The 27,238-nt window shown below is 42.2% G+C and overlaps 1 protein-coding gene across 16 annotated transcripts in view; it reads left to right on the plus strand.

The window, feature by feature from the left end:
* Positions 1–27,238, plus strand: part of RBMS3 (RNA binding motif single stranded interacting protein 3) — a 921,458-nt gene that overhangs the window by 833,476 nt on the left and 60,744 nt on the right. The window lies entirely within an intron of this gene.

The following is a 27,238-nucleotide window of genomic DNA, read 5'->3' on the forward strand; positions in this document are numbered from 1 at the left end:
ACCCAGTCATCTGTCTATGGGCATTTAGGTTGTTTCCATGTCTTGGCTACTATAAATAGTGCTGCTATGAGCCTTGGGTGCACTGGCTTTTTTAAATTATTATTATTGAGGTCTAGTCAGTTACAGTGTGTCCATTTCTGATGCACAGCATCATGTCCCAGTTATGTGGCTTCTTTCAAGCTCTGCAGATTGTCAGCTTTTCTGCCACTGCATTCACGATCTTTGTTCTCACATTTTTTACCCAATTGACCTCCCTGCTTTTTCCCACACCCAGATTCTCACAAATAGATGGACTAATTTGGCTGAATTGCTAAGATTTTGAAGTGTTAGCCCTAGAATGCCTCAGGAAGCCTGGTGGTCCCATTATTGACGATGTCTGTAGTGTTCCTGTATGGGAAATGTCCTGACTGCCTCTGGAGGTCTGATCCATGAGTTAGGTCATCACAGCAGTAAGAAAAAGCAAGATTTTAACTGACCTGCTGCCTGCTGAAAATTAGTCTGACTTTTTAAAATTTTTTGGAGCTCATTTACCATTTTGTATCTGGCTTGATTTTAATCTATATGGCTATCATTTGCTTTTTGCTGGTAAATTTTGGCATTTCTTCCTCCCCTGTATCTGAGGCAACTCATTTATACTTTGGCTTTTGAAATTTTATGGTATGACAAGATTGATAAATATGATTATACAAATAAGTGCCAAATTAAGCATTGCATTTTGCGGTTCTTCTCAAAACCATGGTCAATCAAAAACAGTTCTCTGTCCTTTTCTGAAATTCTTGCATACCTTCTTACAGACTAGATTCACCCCGAAAATATTTTTAAAAGGTCATGTTACCCATCTGAGGCCACAATAAAGCTGTACCATGTGGTATGGGGTGAAATCATCTCTTCTTAGCTGGATACATTCTTGGAAGACAGTTTTTATTTTTAACTTGGAAAACTGATTTCCTGAGTCAAAACATCCTCGACTGTTATGTCAGAGAAATGGTGGTTGTAAAGAATGTAGGAATTCTTATGAAGCAATAAAGCTTAATGATTTTTCACTGAGTTTGAATTTTGTGCGCTGTGTAGAAATAATTTTTTAAGTTAGGCCTTTTACCAAGACCACTGGATAGTCATAGTTGTTAGACCTATCCTAAGAGAAAACTATGCAATTATACTTAGATTTGGGGTTTTTGTTTTTTGGGTTTTTTTTTTAATTTTACAAAATGCCCAGCACGGTCAGGATTGGTAGCCACTTAGAATGTGTGTGGTAACCACGATTGCTGCCACTACCACGCAAATACTAAAAGCTATCAATTGATGATGTTCCTGGGGTGCAAGCAAAATTCTTAAAAGAATGACACCACACAGTATAGCCATCCAATTAACAAATGGGTTGACAAGTGACATTAATGAAGAGCTAAGTCAGCCACGAGTGACAGCAGAAACAAACACGTGTGTGACCACCACCAGCACCGCTTCAGAGGCGACTCCCCCATCCCTGGAAACCTCGGGATTCAGCCCCACGAAGGCACTGCTGACCCTGATCACTAAGATGACCCATGAGTTCTTTTTAGACACAATCTAACGTGTATGATCTAGAGCGATGTCTCGCTGTTCAGAGCCATTTCCTTCTCACGCTCTGTTCTGCAGCCTGGTGCTTGGTGAGCTCAGGCTGCTTCCTGGGGGCCCGGGGCCTCCTGCTGCCACAAACCCTCCAGGCTTGTTCAGCCTCAGTGACACCGTGACTTACAGGGGTCTCCAAGCCATGGGCCTCGCCCGTGTCTCCGGGAGTTGAGTGTTAGCAGCCAGCCAGCCAACATTTTAAACAAAAATGAAGACAGAAATTGACACGATATTGCCAGTGATGCGTAACTTCTAGGGAAACTGCAATGTCCTTGAACACTGTGTCCCCATGACATTTTTGAAAAAAACTTTTTAACATTTCATTAAAGTTATTCAACTACTAAACTCTTGTGTCTTGCCCTGAAAAAAGTTGGAGTACCTCAGTAAGTATTAGTGAAGGAATCAACTGGTTCCTGTTCCTTTTCCTAAACTCTAAATTCTCAAACCAAAATAGCTTTAAAAAAGTTATTCAGGCTCGGCCGTGAGTGCAGTGGAGGACCGAGGTTCTCTGTCTGCCCTGCTGACACTGTTGGCAGCGGGGCTGTGTCCAGGAGATGGACCGATGGATGCCCAGTGCTCACACCCGGCCACAGATCTGCACCTGTGACATCCTTACCCGGGAGGCAGTGACCATTTTTAAGTCACAAGGGTGTGGGTCGGGCTCCCCTTGGACTTCGCGTCTGTGTACTTACCATTCACTGCCCGACCTGACATCGGCCGAGACTCCTGAGGTGAGGATGAAGCTCCCACCCGGGGAGACTGGCCTTAACCCCTGGAGGATGGCCTTTGCTACCAGATGGTGGAGCGGCAGGACCACAAGCTCGCCTCTCCTCGCAACTACAACAAAACCACAAGTGACTGCTACACAACCAGAAGGAAACAAGGCTGGAACCTAGCAAAACAGATCTTCTTCAATTGGAAACATAAAGAGGGAACCACAATGGGATGGCAGGAGGGGTGTGCTCACAATATAATCAGGCCTCTTCACCCCTGGGTGGCGGGAGTGAGAGCTCCAAGCCCCACGTCAGGCTCCCCAGCCCGGGTCCCAGCCTTGGGAGGAGGAGGAGACCCCAGGGCATCTGGCTTTGAGGGCCAGGGGGGCTAAACTCCAGGAGCCCCACAGAACTGAGGGGGAACAGAGACTCCATTCTCTTGGGATGCATACACAGAATCTCACGTGCACCAAGTCTAAGGGCAGAGGCAGTGATTTCATAGGAACCTGGCCTGCCTGCTGATTTTGGAGAGTTTCCTGGGGACATAGGGGATGGTGTGGCTCACCCAGGGGACATAAAAGCTAGTAGCAGACATTCCAGGAGTGTTCAGCTACATGAGCTTTCCCGGAGGCTGACATCTTTACTGGATCATTAGCATCAAGACCTGGCCCCACCCAACAGCCTGTAGGGAAGCCTCAGGCCAAACAACACACAGGGTGGGAGCACAGCCCCCCTCATCAGCAGACTTCCTGAGCCACAAAGGCCTCTAGCCATGGCCCTACCTACCAGAGGCCCAGGACCAGGCTCCGCCCAGCAGTGCGCAGGCACCGGCTCCTCCTGCCAGGAAACCTGCATAAGCCTCTAGTCCAGCCCCATCCACCAGGGGGCAGATACTAGAAATGAGAAAACAGCAATCCCGAAGCCCGTAGAAGGAATCCACACACACAGGCCAGACTCTACCCTGGGACCAGCCCTACCCTGGCCCTTGGGTGACGAGAGAGGAGTGCACTGCTGGGACACATAGGACGTCTCCCACTGAGGGCCACCTCCCCAAGGTCAAGAAACTAACCTACTTAAAAATACAAATAGAAATATAGACAATGTGAGGCGGCAGAGGACTATCTCCCAGGCCAAAGTACAAGATAAAATCCCAGAAGAAGAAGTGATGAGGAACTAGGCAATTTATCCAAGAAAGAGTATGAAGTAATGATGACAAAGATGTTCAGAGAACTCAGGAGGAGTATAGATGCATAGAGCAAAGTTTTTAACAAAGAGTTGGAAAATATAAAGAATACCCAGAGTTGAATAACATCACTGAAATGAATTAACACACTAGAAGGAACCAAGAATAGACTAAATGAGGCAGAAGAACAGATCAATGAGCTAGAAGACAGATGAGTGGAAATCACTACTGCAGAACAGGAAAAAGAATGAAAAGAAACAGGGATAGTTTAAGAGAACTCTGGGACAACATGAAGTGCTCTAATATTCGCATTATAGGGGTCACAGAAAGAGAAGAAAGAACCTGAGAAAATTTTTGTACAGATAATAACTGAAAACTTCCCTACCTTGGGAAAGGACACAGTCACTCAAGTCCAGGAAGTACAGAGAGTTCCACACAGAATCAACCCAAAGAGGAGCACACCAAGGCACATAGTCATCAAACTGACAAAAAAATAAGGAGAAGGAGAAAATTTTTAAATCAGCAAGAGAAAAGCAACAAACAACACACAAGGGAACTCCCATAAGGTTATCAGCTGATTTTTCAGCAGAAACTCTACAGGCCAGAAGGGAGTGGCCTGATATATTTAAAGTGACGAAAAGGGAAAACTTACCACCAAGATACTCTGTCCAGCAAGGCTCTCCTTCAGATTTGATGCAGAAATTAAAGGCTTCACAGATAAACAAAAGCTAAAAGAATTCAGCACTACCAAACCAGCTTTACAGCAAATGTTAAAAAGGAACTACTCTAGACGTTAAACCACAAGAAAAGAGAACAAAAAGAAGAGGAAAAAAAATCTACAAATACAAACCCAAAACAATTAACAAAATGGCATTAAGACCATAGGTATCAATAATTACCTTAAATGTAAATGGATTAAACGCTCCAACCTAAAGACATAGACTGGCTGAATGGATTCAAAGACAAGCCCCACGTATCTGCTAGCTACAGGAGATCCCCTTCAGAGCTAGAGACACATGCAGGCTGAAAGTGAGGGGATGGAAAAAGATACTCCACGCAGAGACCAAAAGAAAACTGGAGTAGCAATACTTGTATCAGACAAAGTAGATTTTAAAATAAAGACTGTTGCAAGGGACAAAGAAGGACATTACATAATGCTCAAGGGATCAATCCAAGAAGAGGATATAACAATTGTAAATGTTATGCACCCAACAGAGGAGCACCTAAATGTGTAAAGCAATTTTTAACAGACATAAAAGGAGAAATTGACAGTAACACAGTAATAGTGGGGGACCTAAACACCCCACTTACACCAGTGGACAGATCATCCAGACAGAAAGTCAATAAGGAAACACAGGCCCTAAGTGACACATTAGACCAGATGGACCTAACTGATATGTATAAGGAATTCCATCCAAAAGCAACAAAATAGTCTTTCTCAGGTGCACACGGAACATTCTCCAGAATCAGCCACGTGCTGGCGCTCAGAGCTAGCCTCAGTAAATTTAAGAAAATTGAAATTGTACCAAGCATCTTTTCCGACTACAATGCTAAGAGCTAAGAAGGTGAGAAATCAACTACAAGGAAAAAACTGCAAACATGTGGAGGCTAAACAATATGCTTCTAAGCAACCAATAGATCAGTGAAGAAATCAAAGAGGAAGCAAAAAAACCCCCAAAACTTTGAAACAAAGGAAAATGAAAACATAAGGATCCAAAACCTTGGGGACACAGGAAGAGCAGTTCTCAGAGGGAAGTTTATAGCCATACAAGCCTACCTTGGGAAACAAAAAAATATCTCAAGTAAACAACCTAACCTTACACCAAAAGCAGCTGGAGAAAGAAGAACAAAACCCAAAGTTAGTAGAAGAAAAGAAATCATAAAGATTAGAGCAGACACAAATGAAGTAGAGACTAAAAAATAATAGAAAAGATCAATGAAACTAAAAGCTGCTTCTCTGAAAAGATAAACAAAACTGATAAACCTTTAGTTCAGACTTAACAAGAGGAAAAGGCTCAAATTAATAAAATCAGCAATGAGGAAGGAGAAGTTACAGCTGACACCAGAGAAATACAGGGATCATCAGAGGCTACTATGAGAATCTATATACCAATAAAAAAGGACAACATAGAAGAAACAGACAACTTCTTAGAAAGGTACAGTTTCCCAAGACTGAACCAGGAAGAAGTAGACAATATGAAATAGACTAGTTACAAGAACTCAAATTGAATCAGTAATTTAAAAACTCCCAACAAACCAAAGTCCAGGACCAGATGGCTTCACAGGGGAATTCTACCAAACATTTAGAGAAAAGTTAACACCTATCCTTCTGAAACTATTCCAAAAAACTGCAAAGGAAGGAACACTTCCAAACTCATTCTGTGAGGCCGTCATCACCGTGATACCTAAACCAGACAAGGACATCACAAAAACCCAAAATTACAGGCTAATGCCACTTATGAATATAGATGCAAAAATCCTCAACAAAATTTTGGCAAATTGGCTCCAACAATGCATTAGAAGGATCATACACCGTGATCAAGTGGGATTTATCCCAAGGATGCAAGGATTTTTCAATATGTGCAAATCGATCGATGTGATACACCACATTAACAAACTGAAGAATAAAAACCATATGATCATCTCAATAGATTCAGATAAAGCTTTTGATAAAATTCAACATCCATTTATGGTGAAAACTCTCCAGAAAGTGGGAGTAGACAGAACATACTTCAATATAATACAGGCCATATGTGACAAACCCACAGCTAACATCATACTTAATGGGGAAAAGCTGAAAGCATTTCCTCTAACAACAGGAACATGACAAGGATGCTCATTCTCACCTCTTTTATTCAACATAGTTTTGGAAGTCCTAGCCCTAGCAATCAGAGAAGAAAGAGAAATAAAAGGAATCCAAATTGGAAACGAAGAAGTAAAATTGTCACTGTTTTCAGATGACATGATACTATACATAGAACACCCTAAAGAAACTAACAGAAAACTACTAGAACTCAATGAATTTGATAAAGTTGCAGGATTACACTAAAAACAAAACAGCAAAAAAAGAAATTAAGGAAACTACCATCCACCATCACACCAAAAAGAATAAAATACCTAGGAATGAACCTACCCAAGGAGGCAAAAGACCTGCGCTCCGAAAACTACAAGAAACTGGTGAAAGAAATTGAAGATGGGTCAAAGGCTCAAGATGGCAGAGTAGAAGGATGCTCTCAGCTCACCCTCTCCTACGAATACACCAAGAGAGACACCCATGGGCCCACCTATTCACTCAGAACACCTGCTGAACTTTGACAGGACATCACCTTCTTCAAAAAACAAAATTCATCACAAATTCTGGTAGAGTAAAATAAAAGAAGATAAAGGAAATTAGTGCAGGATCTGTCTCTCGGGGAGGGAGCACGAAGGAAGAACAGCGTTCTTACACAGGGATGCCCCCTCTCCAGTGGAGAGCTCAGCAGGGATAGATGGGGAACCTCTGAGGCTTGGATCTCGGCCGACAGAACTGAGAGAAATGGGCACAAGTCCCTGCAACCCCCAGCCCTAGACACAAGCCAGCAGGAGTGGGCTGGGACTGGCTGCCTGACCCGCGTGAAAGGCTGGGGCTGACAGCACAGAGGTAGCCACGGGGGGGCTGGAGTGTACTGTGTGCCATGGCTGGAAGTATATATAGACCAGAATGGCCTGGGTCCCCCAGAAAAAAAAGCAACACTGCTGGTGGGTGCTGGGGGAGGAGCGCCATAGCCCTTGTCCCCACGGGGCCCCAGCACCATCACTGACGTATTCTTGCAAGGAGAGAGGCAGGGCTCAGCCAGGCCCCCATATTCACTGGTGCACGGCTCCCCAGGCAGAGGGGACTAATTTGCTCCATGGGTGTCCTTCTGGACCTGCGCCTCTAAGACAAACGAGCAAGGAGCAAAGGAGCAGACACACAAGTTCTGGCACACAGCAGGGGGCAAGTGCAGGAGCATCTTTTTCAGCAGACCTGCCTACCCTAGGCAGAAGGAGCGCTGGGAACCTCTCCGACCCAATAGCTCACCACGATCCAAGTGTGTGACCCAGATGTTGGCAGATGTGCACTCATAGCTCTGAGGGTAGAGAACCTGGGAGACACCAGAGCAGAGCACTGACATCCCTGTGGCTAAAGTGGGGACCAGAGGAGCATCAACAAACAATACTTGAAGCCCTCCAACAATGCCTACCATGCACCACAGCTCAGAAGCAGGTCTGGAAGCCCCCTTCTGGAAGCCCCCATTCCAACAAAAGGGGAGCACACATGGCCTAGTCAGGGCTGTGATAATCACAGAACAAAAAGGAGGCCCCCCTCAACAACCAGAGCAGGCTCAGATCATGACCACACCGACCACACCCCCCACACCCCCAGTCAAAAGGAAAACAGCCAACACACGGGGTAGAAAGATGTGGCAACCCTCCATACTAAAAACAGACCTCAGGACAAATTCGAGGCAAACAGTCTACACAAGAATATATCCTCTTAAAAAAATTTTTAAAAAGCCCTTCGGGACCATAGTAGATTACTGATACTCCATAATGCATAGTGCTAGAGAGATAAAAGTGAAATGAAGAAGCAGAGGGACTACTCCCAATTAAAAGAACAAGTCCCCTGAAAGAACAACCAAATAGACCTCGAGTCTACTAGATCATGCCTTCAAAAAGGCACTGAGGGAAATAAGAGACTATTTAAGCATTCAGAATACTATAAAAAGGAAATAGAAACTATAAAGAGGAGCCAATTAAAAACAGAAAACTTAACAGCTAAGATAAAAGCTGAGCAAAGGCAGTCAAAGCAGATTAGATAATACAGAGGAATGAATAAGTGACTTAGAAGACAGGGTAACAGAAGTCACGCAACCAAAACAGCCGACAGAAAAGCAAGAAAAAACCAGTGAAAGCAATATAAGGGACCTATGGAATAACATAAAGTATGCCAATCTATGCATAATAGGGGTCCCTGAAGGAGAAAAGAGAGTTAAGGGGATTGAAAGTGTATTTGAAGAAATCATGACTGAAAACTTCCCAAACCTAAAGAAGGAATCAGATATCCAAGGATAGGAAGAACAGAAGGTCCCAAACAAGAAGAACCCAAATGGACCTACAGCAAGACATTATAATTAAGATGGTCAAGGCTAAAGATAAAGAAATGGTTCTAAAGGCAGCAAGAGAAAAACACAGAGTTAGTTACAAGGGAATCCGCATAAGGCTTTCAGCTGATTTCTCAGCACAAACATTGGCAGGGGCAAGAAACATACAAAGTCCTAAATGAGAAAAAGCTGCAATCTAGGATACTCTGACTATCCTTTAGAATAGAAGGAGAGAGAAAGAATTTCACAGACAAGCAAAAACTGTAAGAATTAAGCAATACTAAACCTATCCTCAAAGAAATACTGAAAGGTCTACTCTAAATAGAAAAGAAGTAGGATGCTATAGAAATGAGAAAACTATAATTGGAAGAGAGATAACTACAGTGAGCTGCAACAGAGTAAACATGAAGATGTAAAACAGGACATCAAAATCATTAAAGGTGGGAGACGGGAGCAAGAACACAGGAGCACCTTAAGACATAAAACAAACACTAACAGGCATAAAGGGGGAAACTGATGAGAACACATCACAGTGGGACACTTGAACACCCCATTATCACTGGATGGATCTTCCAGATGGAAAATCAATAAGGTAACAGAAATATTAAGTGATACAACACAACACGTGGACTTGGTTGATATTTTTAGGACATTACATCCCCCAAAACCAGAATGTACATTCTTTTCAAGCGCATATGGATAGACCACATACTAGGGCACAAAAGAAGCCTCAACAAATTTAAGAGGATAGAAATTATTTCAAGCATCTTTTCTGACCACAATGGCATGAAACTAGAAATCAATCACAGGAAAACAAAGGAATAAAAAATGACAGCATGGAGACTAAACAGCATGCTATTAAAAAACCAATGGGCCAATGATGATATCAAACAAAAAATTAAAAAATACTTTAAGACAAGCGACAATGAAAACACAACCACACAGAATCTATGGGATGCAGTAAAAGCAGTCCTAAGAGGGAAGTTCATAATGATACAAGCCTTCCTCAAAATACAAGAACAACCTCAAGTAAACACTCTAACCTATCACCTAAAGGAATGAGAAAAAGAAGAGCAAACAAAAAAACCTACAGTCAGCAGAAGGAAGGAAATAATGAAGATCAGGAAGGAAATTTTAAAAAATAGAGACAAAAAAAAAATGGGAAAAATTGACTAAACCAAGAGCTGATTTTTTTGGAAGGGTAAACAAAATTGACAAACTTCTGGCCAGGCTCACCAAGGAGAAAAGAGAACACAAATATACAAAATAAGAAAACGAAATGGAGAAATCACAACCAATACCACAGAAATGTAAAAAATGGTAAGAGAATTCTATGAACAACTACTTGGAAACAAATTGCACAGCACAGAAAAAATGGACAAGTTTCTGGAAACACAAACTTCACCAAGACTGAATCAAGAAGGAATAGACCACTTGAACGGACTGATCACTAGAAATGAAGCAGAATCAGCAATAAAAAACCTCCCACAAACAGAAGTCCAGGACCAGATGGCTTCACAGGGGAATTCTACCAAACACACAAAGAACTCATACTGATCCTTCTCAAACTCTGTCAAAAGACTGAAAAGAAGGGAGTACTCCCAAACTCATTCTATGAATCCACCATCACCCTGATACCAAAACCACACAAAGGCACTCCCGAAAAAAGAGAATTACAGGCCAATACCATTTTCGAACATAGAGGCAAAAATCCTCAACAAAATATTAACAAACAGAATCCAGCAGCACATAAAAAAGATCATACACCATGATCAAGTTGGATTCATCCCAGGGACACAAAGATGATTCAACATATGCAAATCAATCAACATGACACACCACATCCACAAAAAAACAGGACAAAAATCACATGATCATCTCAATAGATGAAGAAAAAGCATTTTATAAAATTCAACACCCATATATGATAAAAACTCTTACCAAAGGAGGTATACGGGAAACATATCTCAGCATAATAAAGCTATTTATGACAGACCCACAGCCAGCATAATACTCAACAGTGAAAAACTGAAGGCCTTCTTATTAAAATCTGGAACAAGACAAGGGTGCTCACTCTCACCACTTCTATTCAACATTATTTTTAAAGTCCTAGCCACAGAATTCAAGCAAGAAAAAGAAAGAAAAGGGATCCAAATTACAAGACAAGAGGTAAAACTGTCACTATATGCAGATGACATGATGCTATATACAAAAAACCCTAAAAGATCCATACAAAAACTGCTAGATACTAGATACCACTAGATACTGATAAAAAATATTTGGCAAGGTAGCAGGATACAATCTTAACATACAGAAATCAGTTGCATTTCTGTACACTAACCATGAAATATCAGAAAAGGAAAGTAAAGAAATGATCCCATTTAAAATCTCATCCAAAACAAATAAAACAAACTTAAGAATAAATCTTACCAGGGAGGTGAAAGACTTATACACAGAGAACTAAAAAACAGTGATTAAGGAAATTAAAGATGATTTAAAGGAATGGAAAGGTATCCCATGTTCTTGGATTGGAAGAATCAATATTCTTAAAATGGCCATCCTGCCCAAGGCAATCTACAGATTCAATGTGATCATATTACCCATTACATTTTTTCACATAACTAGAATAAACCATCCTAAAGTTTATATAGAAGCACAAAAGACCCAGAATTGCCAAAGCATTACTGAAGAAAAAGAACAAAGCTGGAGCAATAACCCTCCAAGACTTCAGACAATACTACAGAGCTACAGTGATCAAAACAGCATGGTATTGACACAAAACTAGACATATGGATCAATGGAACAGAAGAGAGAACGCAGAAATAAATCCGCAGACCTACTGTCAGGTCAACTAATCTTCGATAAAGGTGGCAAGAATGTACAATGGGGAAAAGACAGTCTCTTCAGCAAGAGGTGTTGGAAAAACTGGACAGAAGCATGTAAATCAATTTAGTTAGAACACTCCCTCACTCCATACACAGAAATAAACTCAAAATGGCCTAAAGACTAAAATATAAGACAAGACACTATAAACTTCCTCAAAGAAAACATAGGCAAAACATTCTCTGACATAAATCTTAGCTATGTTCTCCTCGGGCAGTCTATCCAGGCAATAGAAATAAAAGCAAAAATTAACAAATGGGACCTGATTAAACTTACAAGCTTTTGCACAGCAAAGGAAACCATAAGGAAAACAAAAGAACAACCTACAAAGCAGGAGAAAATATTTGCAAATGGTGCAACTGACAAAAGTTTAATTTCCAGAATATATAACAGCTCACACAATAAAAAAAAAAATAAAAACCCAATCCAAAAATGGGCAGAAGACCTAAGTAAGCAATTCTCCAGTGAAGACATACAAATGGCCAATAGGCACGTGAAAAAATGCTCAGGATCGCTAATTATCAGAGAAATGAAAATCAAAACTTCAATGAGGTATCACCTCTCACCAATCAGAATGGCCATGATTCAAAAGTCCACAAACAATAAATGCTGGAGAGGGTGTGAAGAAAAGGGATCCTTCCTACACTGCTGGTGGGAATGTAATTTGGTGCAGCCACTATGGAAAATAGTATGGAGATTCCTCAAAAAACTAAAAATAGTCTTAACAATATGATCCAATAATTCCACTCCTAGGCATATATTCAGAAGGAACTCTAATTCAAAAAGATACATATACCCCAATGTTCATAGCAGCACTATATACAGTAGCCAAGACATGGAAACATCCTAAATGTCCATCGACAGATGACTGGATAAAGAAGTTGTGATATATTTATACAATGGAATACTACTCAGTGATTTAAAAAAAACAATAAAATAATGCCATTTGCAGCAACATGGACGGATCTGGAGATCATCATTCTAAGTGAACTCAGTCAGAAAGAGAAAGAAAAATAACACATGATATCACTCATATGTGGAATATTAAAAAAAAAAGAAAGGAAAAAGAGGACATTAATGAAATAATCTACAAAACAAACAGACTTTCAGACACAGTAAACAATTGTATGATTATCAGGGGAAAAGGGGTGTGAAAGGATTAATTTGGGAGTTTGAGAGTTGCAAATGTTAACCACTATATACAAAAATAGATTAAAAAACAAATTTCTTCTGTATAGCTCAGGGAACTATATTCAACATCTTATAGTAACCTTTAATGAAAAAGAATATGAAATAAGTACATATATGTATATGCATGACTGGGACATTGTGTTGTGCATGAGAAATGGACAGATTATAACTGACTATACTTGGCCGTGATCGTATAGTGGTCAGTACTCTGCATTGTGTAACTGACTATATTTCAATTTAAAAAAAGAAGAAATTGAAGATGACATAAACAAATGGAAAGATACACCATGTTCTTGGATTGGAAGAGTCGATACTCTTAAAATGGCCATACTACCCAAGGCAATGTACAGATTCAGTGCAACTCCTATCAAATTACCAATGACATTTTTCACAGAGCTAGAACAAAAAATGTTCACATTTGTATGGAAACATAAAAGACCCTGAATAGCCAAGACAATCCTGAAAAAGAAGAATGGAGCTGGGAGGATCATGCTTCCTGTCTTCAGACACAAAGCTACAGTAATCAAAACAGTATGGTACTGGCACAAAAACAGACACATAGCTCAATGGAACAGGGTAGAAAGTCCAGAAATAAACCCACGCACTTATGGTCAATTAATCTACAACAAAGGAGGCAAGAATATACAATAGAGAGAAGACAGTCTCTTCAATAAGTGGAGCTGGGAAAACTGGACAGCTATCTGTAAAAGACTGAAATTAGAACATTCTCTAACACCATATACAAAAATAAACTCAAAATGGATTAAAGACTTAAATGTAAGACTGGATACTATAAAACTTCTAGAGCAAAACATAGGCAGAACACTCTTGGACATAAATCACAGCAGTACGTTTTTTGAACCAGCTCCTGGAGTAATGGAAATAAAAGCAAAAATAAACAAACGGGATCTGATTAAACTTAAAAGCTTTTGCACAGCTAAGGATACCATCAACAAAATGAAAAGACAACCTACCAGATAGGAGAAAATATTTGCAAATGATGTGATCAATGAGGGACTAAGTTCCAAAATATAAAACAGCTTATACATCTTAATATCAAAAAGACAAGCACCCCAATCAAAAAGTGGGCAAAAGACCTAAAACGACGTCTCTCCAAAGAAGACAAACGAATGGCCAACAAGCACATGAAAAGATGCTCAACATCACTAATTATCAGAGAAATGCAGATCAAAACCACAGTGAGATATCACCTCATACAAGTCAGCATGGCCATCATTAAAAAGTCCACAAATGATAACTGCTGGAGAGGGTGTGGAGAAAAGGGAACCTTCCTACATTGTTGAGGGGAATATAAATTGGTGCAGTCACTATGGAGGATTCCTTAAAAACTAAAAATAGACTTGTCATATGATCAAGCATATATCTAGAGAAAAATATAATTCAAAAAGATACCTGCACCCTGATGTTCATAGCAGCACTATTGACAATAGCCAAGACATGGAAGCAGCCCAAATGTCCATTGACAGATGACTGGACAAAGAAGCTGTGGTATGTTTTATACAATGGAATACTACTCAGCCCTAAAACAGAATAAAATAATGCCATTTGAGCCCCGTGGACAGTCCTGGAGATCATCATTCTAAGTGAAGTAAGCTAGAAAGAGAAAGAAAGATACTATATGATATCACTTATATGTGGAATCTAAAAAAGGGACACAAGTGAAATTATCTACAAAACAGGAACAGACTCACAGAAACAGAGAATGAACTTATGGTTACCAAGGAGGGAAGGGAGTAGGAAGGGATAAACTGGGAATTTGAAAACCACCTCTTGGGGAGTGATGGAAATGTTAGGTACATCTTGATTGTGGTGGTGGTTTCATGGGTGTAGACATGAATCAAAAGTCATCACAGTGTACACCTGAAATATGTGTAGTTTATTGTACAGGAATCAAACCACAATAAAGGTGTTAAATAAAATAAAATAGCATTTTCTGAAAAAGTTACTCAGGCTCTAACACTGCAGACATTTGGGTATATAAACTATAAATTAAGCAGGTCCCTAAATATTGGGGTGTAATGTGATTCTTGCTACTAAAAGCTGTCCTCTGTCAATTTCAAGCAAGTCCAAGACAGAGTACTTAAAAAGCGTATTAATTGTTTGTTCCTCAAATATATTCTAGTATCAGGGTATAATTCTACCACAGAGCAACTGAAGTGAACTGTCTATCCATTTGAGAAATATGCGGAAGTCTTTTCACAGTATTTCAAAGAGCTGGATGAGCTGGCGGTATAAACATTTCCTCGTGGGAACTTGATACAATCAAAGAGAAGAAACGATGGACTGATATGTCCCCCAGCTGACTGCAGTGGTTCTGAGTCAACCAGATGTCCTCAGCTGAAGCATGCCCACAGATGCTCTCGCTTCACTATTCCTTAATCTAGGGATTCCCAACTGGCTAGCCTGGTGACATCTGAGTGTTTCCCATAAGCCTGCCTCTCTTTGGCTGCGTCCTTTGTAAAGGGCCCTTGTGTGGTAGGGCTGGCCTATCTCCTGTCCTGGACATGTTCTGAAGGAAGTTACTAGGGCTGTTTGTTTTTCCTGCTCTTGGATGTGGTCTTTGGTGAGGTCACCAGGATGGAATGCGTGCTCCCCGCAGATGACACTGGAGTTATTTCCACAGCTGGCTGCAGGGAGGCGGCGGGCAGACCCTTACGGATGGGCTAGCATGTGGAGATAGATGATATGAAACATCTGTCACAGCGGGAAGCAGCAAAAACAACGTCCCTTTGAAGATTGCCTTTTAACGATGAGGCGGGGGTCCAGCCTCCCCAGGGGGACTCACGGGCGGGGCTTTCGGCAGGCAGATGGCTTCCGGCCTGCTCTTGCGTGAAATAAAGGACAAGTGTAGGTTGAAAATCCCTGAGTAGTCAAATTGCCTGGTTTTGCTGAACCTTCATTTCCCGGCCTGTCGTACATAGAATCTACGAGAAAGGAAGGCGTGCTAAAAACAAAACAAAGATTTAAAAAGGTGGGAGAAAGTCCAGAAGGAAAAACTGCTTCTGAAGATTCTCTCTTGAATAGCTTGAATGCAATAGTATACTTTTTAGCTGGTGGTCAAGAAGTCCGAACGAGCATTTTTGCAATGAGTTCATTTTCACGTCTTTGCAGCCCCATGGTATTTTTTAACAGAAGTTTCCAAAAGTAATATAAAAACGGTGTATCATCAAGGCCATGTGATGATAAACGCTTGAAAATTTGAGTACAAGTTAGCAGATATAAAGTCATATTTGTTTTTCTTCAGGAAGTAGGAAATTGTTTTCTAATCTTAGCAAACTATTTTTTAAAAGACTGATACTAGTTTAACTTCTCACCCCGTCTCCTTTCTAGAATATATTAGAAACAATGAAATTAGCATCTATTTTTGTTTCATAAATAAAGTTGCTACAGAAAGAAAAATCTTGACAACAGATTAATCTGATAACAAATAAATGCTATTAGCAGATAATAAAGGTCTAGATCTTTTGTTACATGACCAAAAAGGGGTGCTACTTGCTTCTAACCCCCAAAATCACATTGCTACAAAGCATGAAATCAGGCTATATCGGCCCCCGCCTGGCCAGCAAAAGAGATGCCTCATGCCCTGCTGACTTCCCATTCCGAGGTGCCTGCAGAATCTAAGGCCAAGTCTTTTGAAGGTGCTTCTGGTTAACACAAGTCATGTATGTATATATATATTACAGTCTAGGAAATGGAGGGTCTTTTTTTTTTTTCTTTCAATTTTTTGATAAAAAGGCAGGCTTCACTTGGTGGGGGAACTAATAAGATGCAGAGAGAATATTAAAAATAAAAATAAACAGAGGAAATGAAAAAACCAAAACAAACAAATCAACATCTCCAGCCATGGCTGATGGAGGAAGACCTGGATTCATCTTAATGAGGGGTCACTGAGCTGCTGGCCCCGGGAGGGCGAGAGAGGATCTGGAGACATTCATGATGGGACACCAGTCAGACCTGGCGATGGCACCGTGATGTAGGATGAAGGAGAAGGCAGCAAGGTTGGCCTCGGATTTTACATATTATTCCCAGACTCAGCAGAAAGCATATACTCCGAGGACAGAGAGAGAAAGAAAAAGGTCAAATGGGTCATGGTGGTTTTCAAGTACTTGAGATTCTAGGTTCAGTGAACAGTTGGAAATTTTGGTTAGGACTTCAGGAAAAAAAAAGACCAAGACAACAAAGAACTTTTAAGAACTTTCATTTTGAAACTAACTTTCGCACTTCTGACTAATTTCCTAAGAGCCTAACGTCCCTAATAGTTTGGAATTTTACTTCTAACACCTCCCTAACACCGTAATAGCCATTTCAAACTCGTCAGTGAACAAGATATTATTTGGAAAGAACGGAGGTTTCAGTTTGAGGGTTGCCATGAAAATGTGTCATAGGAAATAAAAGGGTATTTTTTTCGTAAATGAGATTTTATGGATAAAGGCAGAAACCCTATGGAGACTGCTGAGGAACTGAACTGCATATTACTGGCTGTTGGTGCTTATAACATCCTTGTGGGAGGCATGTTAATGTTATAAAGACTATTTGAAGCTGCTTGGTCCTCAAACAGGAACAGAAAAGGGAATCAACAGAATGATTCAGAAACACATGCAGGAGGGGAGGGGGAGAGCTCAGAGGTAGAGCGCGAGCTCAGCATGCACGAGGTCCTGGGTTCCATCCCCGGTGCCTCCATTAAAATAAATAAACCTAATTATCTCCCCCTAAAATAAAATCATTAAAAAAAAACAGAATAACAAAAAGAAAAAGAAAATAAGAAACACACCAAGAATCTCTTGAGAAGCGATGCAATAGGAAATTTACTAAAGAGCCACAGCAGACATAAAACCAGAGAGCAAGCTTCTGGGGCCTGGCCGGGAATGGGGCTCGCCTCGTGTTACGGGACCGCGGGTTCTGACTCAGCAGGGCTGGGCCGGAGATTCTCTAAGGGGCTCCCAGATGACACTGTCTGGTCCTCCCACTGTGGGGAGCAAGGCACTGGAAAGCTTTACATCATTCTAGTGAACTGAGAAGAAGTCACACTTCCTGACAGGGAGAAATGGCAATAAAATCTGAGTGCACAGATTCTATTAAAAAAAATAGAACACTGATGATTAGAAACATAAAGCTGACTTTCATCTCATCTCCTGGACAACTCTGTGCACGTTCATTGACATCTTGCAGGCCTCAGAATATATCTTGGTTGCATGCTACCATGTAACTTTCCACCTTAGGATACGGCCACCTCACAACAACGTATTTTCTATGAGCATTAGGTTACAAAACATTTCATCACTGGGGTGTCTCCTGAGGCTGAGACGTGCTAGTGACCACGGTGCTAAGAGGAAGTCTACTGCAAAGGGACTGAATTCGTTTCTCAACACGTTCATGACTTCACACCTGCACCTTAGGTCTAGTTGAGTTGCCGACTTTAACCAGGCAAACTTCTAAAAATGTCTTCAAGGAGCAAACATCCAGAAACGTCCTCTGGGGGACCCCACAGTAAAGCACCTTTTGTAACAAACTGCAGGTCAAGGAATAGGAGCTTTCCTCGTTGGAGCCAGCATCAAGGTGCCCTGTGACGTGTTTAGGCAATTTGTGCGATAAACAACGGTCATAAGCAAGAGAACGGGCAGCGTTTCTTTCTGACCATCCCTGCGGTTTAAGACGTGACTGCCAGGCCCCTTCACCAATAGGATCCTACAAGACTTTAAAAAGGGATTTGTGGCAGGGCTTGGGGGCTGCTCTGTCAGCTCACAGCCCTGAGTGCTAGGCGAAGGCGAGACAAGCATTTTACCAGACAAAAGATACGGCCCCTGCATATTCAGACATCCCCGGGGAATCCTGTTTGCCTCACTCGTTTGGAAGAAGTCTGGCCTGGAACAGTGCTTCTGATGTGCATTTTAAACCTTCTGTACGGTGACAATCTCCTTGGAGGTATACAAAGTGACTGCTATGCAAGTGAATAAAGCGTTTCTTTTCTTACCACGTGGCCAGGTTTGACAACAATCTTAGGCAGATATATGGCCACTAAAACAGTTTGTGGCATGGGAAAGCCCTAATTTAAAAAAAAAAAAAAAGCTTACACCATACGCGTGGCCATGATATATAAAGGAAATTTTGCTGCATCTGATCGGGTACCTGAAATTCTTCTATAAAATGGAAATCAGGCAGAGGACTCCAACCCTAGAGCTCCTTGGGCAGCGAGCGGCTCTTAGCATCAGAAGCCCGGGAATTCTCACGGTAAATGACATAGACAGTGTCCAGCTGGCCGTGGTCAGACACGGGCCCTTTTCAAGGAAGGCAGAGCGAGTGAATGAATGGATTTTTTAAGACCATCCTGTTGTCACCTCAAGAGAACGTTTTCCTTATTTCGGTGGGACCCTCTTGTCCGGTGTGAACACGGGGCTGCTGCTATGTTTTGCGTCTCTTTTAAGTCATGGGAGCCCTGGCCGAGGAGCAAGTACCCTTCACTCACGCGGTTCAGCGCCATGATGACCCGTTTCATGACAGACACTGTGCTAGGCTGGGAAAGCTTTAGACAACAAAGTATCACGAGTGGCACAGTGAACTTAGAGTCCAGGGGAGATTAAAGTATAACTGTGATCGGGTGTGTGCTACGAGTTAAGAGGCAAGAGAGGAGCGAATGACCAACAGCCTGGGTCAGACACAGGACGTGTTCCCTAGAATGGAGCATCTGGTAGGAATCTTAGGGCGTACGTGCAAAGCCGGGTGATGCCCAGCACAGTGGGCAAAGACACCAAGGATGAGAGGGCAAGACGGGTCAGAGAAGGATGAGTAGGTCGGTGTGGTGAAGCAGAGGCTACCTCTGGACCGTCTTGGGGGACTGGACCAGGAGGGTAAATTGGAAGGCATGGGCTGTCGATGGAGCATGTATCCCAGGGTGGAAGGTGGCCCCACAGGAGCCTTCTTTTGGAGCGATCACGTGGCAATGGGTAGACAGGCCAAGCAGGAATGGAAGCTCTTTTGATCTGACCATTGAACCATCCTACCCACCCTAACAAGCCTCCAGCACCTTCCCTGACGGCAGCCACGGGTGTACCAGTGCCAGCGTCCTAAACATGTGACACTTCCACGATCATATTTTTCAAGATGCTAACTCCACTGTAAAAAAGCAATCGAAGCTGTACTTGGGTAGAGAAGAGAGTTTAACACAGGTTCCTTTATCTCCCCTCTGGGAACAAAAATGAAAGGAACTTGGCTCTGCTCATCCTTAAAGTGATATGTGCATGTTGGAGGTTTGTTAAGGCAGGGAAATGGGTAGGAGCTGTCTGCATGTGTCTGATGGAGCCTTCTGTTATCTATGGTATTTGATGAGTAGATACCAGGGGTTTTCTTGGTTCCTAAAAAGTAGGAAAGGTGGGGCGGTTATGGCTCAGTGGTAGAGCACATGCCTAGCATGCACAAGGTCCTGGGTTCAGTCCCCAGTCCCTCCATTCAAAAAATTAAATAAAATGCAAAAATTAACAGGAAAAATAAAAGTAGGGAAGATGGTGAACTATAATGTGATTAACCCATTCATTTGGTAAGTACCATGGCTTAATGGTCTTTAGTATTTTTTATTCATTCACTCATTTCTCACATCTCTTTAAACTCATGGTGGGGCTGTGCAGTCCACCTGCGTGAGGAAGCCGTCTCCTACAGGAGCCCTGCAGGATGTGGACAAGGGGCTTGGGCGGCACCACGAGCCTCCCTGCACAACGCGATGCCGTCCCATCGGCCGCCCCCCCTCCACGCGGGGTGTGACCGCACACAGCTCTGTGGGTGGCAGACCCCCCAGCTGAGAGCCGCACCTCGGTTACCTGGCTGGGATGCGAGGCTTATGCACACACAGTCACCCTCTGTTGCTAAAAGCCGTTCTGCAACTCTCTGAGGACCCTTCTCTGCACACTTCACATTTCCACTGGCTCAGCCACCATGATTCTCTATGCAAGGGAAAAAATATGCCTAATAAATTCCTCTTACAGTTTGCACCAAGTGTATGAGTTTAACAACAAAAGAACTAATTGTTCTGCTGCCGGCCAGTCAACAAAACCCCTGGACCACTGGGTCCCCGAGGCTTCAAACCATCAACGCTCCCTCCAGGATGTGACATATCGAAAAGCCGTTTTGCTCTATTCGAATTCTGAAGAAGCTTGTTAAAAAATATGCAAAGTCACCGCTAAACAAATTCCTTCGTTGTAAGCACGGAGCTCTAAGGGAGTCAGTAAAGCACTGTTGAGAATATTATTATCTATGTACCCGTTTTGGGAAGAAATACTTCAGTGTGACATACTGACTTTAAGTTCTCATTCAAAATGACACTATTGTATAAATAGGTACTTAACCAATAATTGAAATCATTATTCACAGGTGAATAGGCAATGGTATATAATTAGGATTCTTTTCAGGAAACTCCATGGTTAAAATGAATTTGGCGTTAGTGCCTTTTCACATCACATATTTTTTTTTAAAGACACTGCCAATGAATGGCAACTGAACTAAACAGCAACATGAAATTTAAGATGTTTATACGAGTGTGAGAAACACGCCCCTCTATTTCTACAGCTAATAAATATTCTCTCATTAAGTAGCCTATGTACACAAGTCTTCTAAATGAACCACATCACAATAGAAAATGCCCTTCTTCTAAATACCGAGCCTTCAACCCACAGCTGCACCCCTCTGAGTAGTCATCCAAATATATCAACTGAATCGAATTTGTCTAAACATCAGGAAGAGAAGCCGAGCCCTCATTAGCTGTATTTTGAAAATAAACAGAAATACGAGTTGAATCCAAAAATAATCAGATAAGCAATATAAAGTCACATAATATAAAGTCACATAATGGTCTTGCTTCCTTTCATTACTCCAATTACAGGATGGGGGCAATCGATTTAGACGTCAGGTCTTTAAGAAACTGCTTTATCTCATAAATGTAATCTCAGCGTATGAGCTCAGGGCTGCCGTCAGCTGAAGGGAGCAGAGTGGATGGGTGCTTTGTTCTGTTCTCTAATCACTGCAATTTGAAACCTTTCTCATTCTGTGTAAATGGAACTGAGGAATATGCATTTGTATAGCCCAGGAATTCTGAGCCCCAGCACTCATGCTTTTGGGGCCGGATAAGCCCTCGCAGGGAGCTGTCCTGTGTGCTGCAGGATGTCCAGCAACATCAGTGACACTAGGTGTCGGGGCATCCCTTCCCCAGTTCAACAACTGCAAGTGTGTCCGGGCTCTGCCGAGTGTCCCTTCCAGACACTGCAGAATCGCCCCTTGGTGCGAACCGTTGCTAAGTGTTGGGGGATGTTAGCCGTTTTTAATTTTACTGAACAATTAGCTGCACGGATATAGACAAGGAATTCACAAACACCGTTTTGAGTTATCTGCTGCGTGTAATTCCTAATTGGAGGGGTTACAAAAAGCGTGTCAAGATCACCCTGGCCCTCTCGGAAGGTATAGTCAAAGAAGCAAGCAGAGAACAGTGAAGGAAAGGATGGGTAGGAGCTAACGTGGAGTCCTCAGCGTTCTCCCAACCCCCAGCAGTGGTCAGAGGTCATTCCAAAATACTTCCAGGGTGGAAGCCACAACTACCAGCTTTGACTCAGCTCTCTGGGTTTCAAACATGTATTACATAGTTTTGAAGACAGACCGCCCTCTCCAGGTTGGAAATTCATCAAGGTATTTGAGGACTAACGAGTGTTTCCGAGGATGGGGGACTCTGTCCGCATCCTTTTTCCCTCTCCCCACGGCAGCCCGTCTTAAATCTCACCAAGCACCCCTTGCAAACCAAAGAAAACAAAACGAAACATCAAGAAATGAAAAAAGATGCAACATCTCTGGATTTACCACATGGAATGTCGGACACTAACACGGCACGGCTCTGCGCTTGGATAGCTGGTTCCCAAGTGAAGTGAAATACCTTCCTGCCATTCATAGGATGAGATCATCGCTGCTACTGGAAACCCCTTTACACGAGCCAGTTTACTTGTAAGCACGTATCATTCTCTGCACTTCATGAGTGCACGAAATAGTCTGGTGCTGCCCTCAAACTCAACTAGCAATACGAAAAACAGAGGCAGAAAAAACACAGATGAGCGAGACGACAAATGACCTTAAACCACATTTTCTTAAAATCGTGTTGAATGGTTACTACCAAGTCCTATGGTTTTGCGTAAGTCACTGTGGGAAGGGAGTACAATGTGGGCTGCGGACATTTTTACCTGAGGCATCTAGATACAAGAGGGAGGAGCTTCGAGCACGTGCTTAGCGTGCACCAGGTCCTGGGTTCAATCCCCAGTGCCTCCATTAAAAAAATTAATATTCAATTACCCCCCTTAAAAAAAGTTGGATACAACAAGAGGGAGAAAGAGGGTGATGTTTTGTTTCTTTTTTTTTTCACTTGTATTATCCAATTTTTTTTTAACGTTTTACTTTGACATTTCTATGACTTCAAATTCAAATTTTCCTCAGATTCCAAGCAGCAAGGATTCTTAAGTGCGCTACAACACAAGAAAGATTGATGAAAAAGAAACACGTCAGGTCAGCAGGCAGAGGCCTGAATTATTCCGAGAATCACCTCATTTCAGCTTATCAAAACTGCAGCCTTGACCTCTATGTGTTTTGAAACAAGATGGAATGTGATTATTATACAAAAGCTTCTGCCCTATCAAAGACTGGTTCAAAACAAACCATCAAGAAACCGTATAAATAAAACCAAGGGTTTGTGACGCTGGCTTGCACAACAGCAGTCAGTACACAGAGCACACTTCTCAAACTTCGGGGTTGCAGCAGAACCATTTGGAGAGCTTGTTAGAAACCACAGATCCCCATGCCCGCAGCCCAGAGGTTCTAATTCTCAATCATACTTGGAGCGGTACCGGCCTAGAATATTGACAATCACAGGGATGTTCATACAGGTGGTTCTCACCGTAGCCCACGTCCTGGGATTAATACTGATGTTCAGCCAGCTGCGCTCTGGATGGGCCAGAGCCCACACCTGCTCCCCCAGTTTGCCAATGATCCTGGATTTCAGTTGGAAAGTTAAAATACTGATGAAGTCTCCTAGACGTCAAGATTTTTCAAATATTGGCCTTAGGTTGGATATGCTGACTCCATCTCCATGATCTTTGGAAACTTGGTCCCAATTACTGGTGAAATTGTTTATTTCCAAATTGGGGCAAAAGCAGCTCCACCCGCTGTCTCCCCTGAGCGTGGACAGCTTTGTTTTGCAGAGGCCATGGCGAAAACAGACCAGACATTTCCATCAGCTGTTTGGGCATTGTGCTTTTCAGGGGAATTACAGCTTGTTACAGTATTTTCCTTTGCAGCTTAAACATTGAGCAAACCCAGACATCCGGAGATGCTAAAATGAAAAATCTGTTTCCTCTGGCTTTGCCATTTGCCAAGCGAACTTCTTCAGACAGCATTTCTATACATTTCAAGTCAGTGCAATTATCCTTAATGTGCTGGCCACATCTGTCACAAAACAGTCCCCGGTCTATGGCTTAAATGCACGGGAGGGGAACGGGCCTGACGGTGTATTTAATGAGGCAAGATGATGGCTGAGGGCACTACTGGTGCTGCCTTAACAGCCACCGGGTTTTCTTTCCCTTTTTTTTTTTTTTTGGTTCTCTCTTCTTTCTTCTCTTCCCTTCCTTTTTCGTACCTTACACGATACAAGAGAGACTCTGTAATCTTTGAGAGACTGTAATCTTTGATGAACAAACGGCGGTCTTTACTGTAGACAGCCAGTACTTCAAACTCTGTTGTTGGCCTGGCAACGGTACCATCAGGACAATGTGTTTCTCCGAGGGGTTTCTGTCTCCCGTTGCCAGTGTGCTGATGATGGTCAGTGTCGCCCATCCCTTGAGACTGTTAAGAAATGTATGATGTTCAAAAGTCGTGGGAGTCCTCCGTTTCTGGAACATTTTTACTAAACATGGACAAGAATGCATGTCCTTACATGTCCTCCGCCAACAATCCTCATTTTGTTGTGGATCTTGCTTGCCGATAACCGGCCTGGTTAGGAAAGGAACGGCTCCCTTCCGTTGTCGTCCGCTCCGTGCCTCGTGCTGCCGTTTACAACTCCAAATCGTGACCCCTCCCTCCCCACTCTTCCCTCTGACCGTCAGGTTTCTGGTTTATACACAGAAGCCACACTGTGCTGTGGCATCTGTCATCCGATGAGCCCCACGATAGCTTCCGTGGAAGGATTCTCTAAAGGACCAGGGGGTCCTTCCGAAATTAACGCCAAATACAGGCATTCAATCCTCCTACGCTCATCACGCGTGGATTCTGAGTCACCTGTCACGTGCTTACAGTATCCCCCAGACTTCAGTCTATGTCTCGCACCACCGGGGAGTGAGAGCACCCCTAGGGCGTTGGTAAGAAAGTCTCCTTGGAGAGGAGGGCATGTGTGGCTCGGTGGTGGAGTGTGTGCCTAGCACGCACGAGGTCCTGGGTTCAAGCCTCAGGACTTCCACCCTAGAAATAAATACAAATCTAATTACCTCCCCACCTGCAAAACAACAACAACAACCAAGGAAATATCCTCTCCAACCGCAATTTGGTCTCTATCTCTGATTCATGATGAACAGTGTGACTAGAGCAGGCTGATTAGCATTGTGCGGTGTCCGGGGTTGCGACAGGTGAGCTGTATGGCAGGACCGCCCGGGGCAACTAGTCTAAGAAAACAGCCTTAAGTCTCAAGTTCAGGATGAGGACTGAAGTCTTGCACCTGCAAGGGATTAGAATGTTGTCAAAGTGCCACTTTTTGATTGGAAAAACAAAAAGCTTCAGGATCTGTGTCTCAACTGAGCTTATTCTATAGCGATTTAAGTAGATAGCACGTGCTTGCTGCTAGTTTGGTACAACTAGTATCTGAAATAAAGGCTAGTGAAGTTTTTGGTTTGGTTTTTTTTAAGGAAAAAATAAAGATGCTTTTGTTAAATGCAGGCAGTGGCAGGAAAAACTGTCTCCGAATTATAATTAAGTATTATTTTATCGTGTCTCTCATGCAAGAAGCAAGCTACTGAATAACAATTTATGGAAGCGTCGTGGAATTCAAACAATGCAAACACCCAACTCTGTGCATGTGCAAACTACAGATTCTAAAGTAACGTGTATGTGTTCTGATGGGCACTAGCTCCAAAGTCCAAATGTCTTTGAGAACAAAGCTGGCTTCGTAGACTCAGCATTTACAAATACCTGGCTAGGTTTCTGTCTGCCCTTCATCCCACAAGGAAGGCTGAGTGACAGGGGCATTTGCATAAAACCACCAGGAGCTGACTTCCCTGAGCAAAGGCATTTGAGGACACATCTGCTTGCGGGTAATTAGTTTAGGTGCTGAGACGTGGCCATCTATATGACTCTGTCCTATTTTTATTTCTTCAAAATGTTTACTGATATGGAAAAAAAAAACAGTCCCCGAGTGAGAAAAATAATGTTTACGGAAAAAAATAGCATTCAGAGTCGAAATCATTTTTCTACCACAGGATATATTTTAATGAGCTGTTATAGAAGGCGCTTCTGACTTTACTAGCATCTTCCAAATAAAGGGCTGGAATTATGTAATGTCACAGATTCCATCCAACCCTACTTTTCAATTTTTTAAAATTTTTTTAAAGATCATTCCTTTCTCCAAGTGAGTTGATTAAGGCAGAATAGTTGGATAGAGAAAAAGAAAGAGAAGGTAGCCCGGTCTGTGCTTCACAGACCACGTGACACTTTGTATATGGACAGACATTTTAGAAGATGTCTATTATTTCTTGCATTCCCAATGGTTATGGTCAATCAGAAAGCATATTCTCGAAGTAGACCTTTCCTATCACCTGATGAGGCACTTGATATGTTTGCATTTGTAAACAATTTTAGCAGTGTTGCATTTGACCAGCTTTTAACAGACTTCAGTATCCTTCTGTCTTGTGGTAAAAGCACAGATATAAAGGAAGTAGGTCAAATATTAGGAGGAAAATATATGGGAAATAGTAGCTTTGAGTTTTATCATATTTACATTTGATTTTAATATGTCCTTCAAAGATACTCAGTCAAGAAACCCATTTGGACCAACATCACCTCTCTGGAAGATTGTATTGAGGTGATCAAGATAATTATCTGTATAAATCATGGATAAATGACATAAACCCAAAGTCTTATCCAGTATTAAGAGAAATTAGAGAATTTCCATAGTATTTATATTTTTTGGTCAGAGAAGTTTGTATTTAGAACCATGAGAAGGAATATAGATGATGTCTTGCAATACATTCTGCACCGAGTACTGGAATTATAAATGACAGGCATTTCGACACGTCACAGATAAATCCCATCAGAGGAAAGGAAGCCACTGATGCTGTGTATTTAGACGGCACACAATGACACGGATGGATGCAAAAATCATACTTGGCTCAATTTAGCCTTTTCAGTGAAAAGTAAGCACGTATTTAGATGAGCACAAAATGACATGGATGGATGCAAAAACCATACTTGGCTCAGTTTAGCCAAGTATGATTCAGTGAAAAGCAAGCACATGTGGT

Source organism: Vicugna pacos, chromosome 17 (genome assembly GCF_048564905.1).
Source record: "Vicugna pacos chromosome 17, VicPac4, whole genome shotgun sequence".
Taxonomy (NCBI): domain Eukaryota; kingdom Metazoa; phylum Chordata; class Mammalia; order Artiodactyla; family Camelidae; genus Vicugna; species Vicugna pacos.